Genomic DNA, 2582 nt, shown 5'->3' on the forward strand with positions numbered 1-2582 from the left:
TCCGCGCGGACGTCCCGATTATTGCATTATTTTTTTTATTGTGGGAAGTCCGTCGGGATGTCCCTGGAGATGTCCGCCACTGTGCAATGGGATATCCGTATGATGTGGCATTCGCAGTGGAATGTGCGCATGACGTGGCAGAAAGTGTATGTTGTGGTTTAACAACACCAGCAAATTTTAATATTCATTTAATATTCATTTAATATTCAATCATCCCACTACCCCCACCCGGCCACCCCCTAACCCATACCCGGGATACCCCACGTTTTCTTATAAACATTGTCGTTTGGATGTATATTCATTTCATCTCTCACAAAGTTGACAAACAATTCTTTTAATCTCCACTTAACTTTATTCTTTTAATCATTTGGTAGGAAACTTGGCATCAACTATTTCTATTAATTCATTTATTTTTTTTAGGTAACAAATTGTATTGAATTCTTTTCATATTTTTATTTTTAATTATATTTCTTATTGAATTCATTCACATTAATTTAATTTTTGTTACATTAAAAATGCCATTGAATCCTTTGTAATCATTTTCTTAATATTTCGTATTCATTAATTATTTTTATAAATTTACTATACTATGCTTGAGTTTCAATAACATGCATTCGATTTAAAAGTAAGTAAACTTTTTGGCTAGACATTTTAATTTTTTCATTTTGATAATTAAATTTAAAGTGTTTTTTTATTAAATAAACAAATAAAAATATACCATAAAAAATAATAAAAGTATTAAGGAAAAGAAGTACATTTCTGTTAAACCACAACATACACTTTTTTTTCTTTTAATATTTTTTATGGAACATCTTTTATATTTTTAATAAAAAAATCTAATTTAAATATCAAAATGACTTATAAATAAAAAAATTAGAAAAAACAAAATACTACGGTATAACAAAGAAATCATGATACAGTATTAAAGAATTATGTATAATTAAAGAATTATGTATATATTCAAACAAAATAGATGACGTGGGGTATGGGTAGGTAGGGGGCCGGGCCGGGCCGATGGGTGGGGGGTGTCCACTATAGGAGGACAACCGTCTCCCACCGTCGCCCCCCTTCTCGCACAGCCGTTTCATAGCCGCGGCTCACCGTTTCCACGCAATAGGGCGCTGCGGCCCTCACCCCACCCCTTCTTCCTCAGCCGTGTCCTCGGCGACTCGGCACCGAACTCCCTTCTGCCCTCGATTTTTTGTCCACTTCGGGGCGGACGCCCCGCCCACTATAGACAGGCGCGGCTTAGCCGCTTTCGGGGGCGGCGTGCCGCCCCCTATAGTGGACACTTAATTGGATGATTGAATATTAAATGAATATTAAATTTTTCTGTTGCCGTTTCATTAGGAAACTTCTGTGTTTTGTGGCACAGCATGGGTTGCGGTGATTTTAACCACCGCAGAGGATCCTTCCCCTATTATATAGCACCAGTGCACCACACATCCTGTCATAAGCATTAAAGATTAAACTATGTCCTGATAATTGTTAATATATGAATGAAACTTTTTACAATATGCATGTCAAGACATTTCATTAAACCGAGCGAAAATTGACATGCCAAAACTGTAGCTATATATATATATATAGATTTGGGAAATTAATGGTAATACAATACTTATTGTGTTAGGCATTAAATATAAATAACGAGATTTAATAGCCACCAAACAATATCATAAACAAACTATCAATAATTTATAAAAATTGTTTATCTATTTCGAGTTTTTATGGTGTTTCCAGTTTCTGTTATTTTCATTAGTTACAAAAGAAAAAATGAAAAGAAAAGACACGGCACATATTTGTAATTAGTCCTCACATTTCTAGAATTTACTTTAATCATCACCGTACTTCCTCCGTTTCATGTTAATTGAGTATTTTTTCTATTTTGGGAAGTTTCAAGATAATTGAGTCATGTCGATTTTGTCAAAAAGTAATCATCTCTCTTACTTTATTGCAGCAAAAAGGCAATTCCGTCACCTTGGCGGCCCCCACACTCCGGCCCGACATCATGCGAGGGAGTTAAATCAGGATACGCAGTAGCCCGTTAAGGGGGGGGCTAACCCACTGGCTGCCAAAAGCCCATCTCCCAAAGCCTCACACTTGTGCCTGAAAGATGGAAGCAACTACACGACTGTAGTGGGATTCGAACCCAGGCTCATTGCAGCAAGATCTGCCTTCCGTTGCCAACTACGTTGCCCCTGCGGGCATCTCTCTTATTTTATTATTTATTTTCCTCTCTATTACTTTATTTATCATCCACTTAATACATTATTCTTAGTTTTTGTGAAAAAAAAAAGAAGAAAAGTTTCTCTATTAACAAGAAACCGAGAAGTATATTTGCTTAGTAGAAAATTCTGCCTGGTATACTTCCTGACCAAATGAGGAATTATACACTTGGGCATAGTAAATTTGACAAAAACCATATAATTATAAATTATGCCATCTTCTCTTAACCATTGGTCAATGTTTCGCCCGAAGTCCATTGATGGTGGATAGAGTTGTTATATCGGATCCATTGGCCCAGCCCGATCCAAACCCACCTTGGGCTCAGCCCAACCTAATTTGAACTCACTCGTTTAGGA

This window comes from Salvia splendens, chromosome 4 (genome assembly GCF_004379255.2).
Source record: "Salvia splendens isolate huo1 chromosome 4, SspV2, whole genome shotgun sequence".
NCBI lineage: Eukaryota > Viridiplantae > Streptophyta > Magnoliopsida > Lamiales > Lamiaceae > Salvia > Salvia splendens.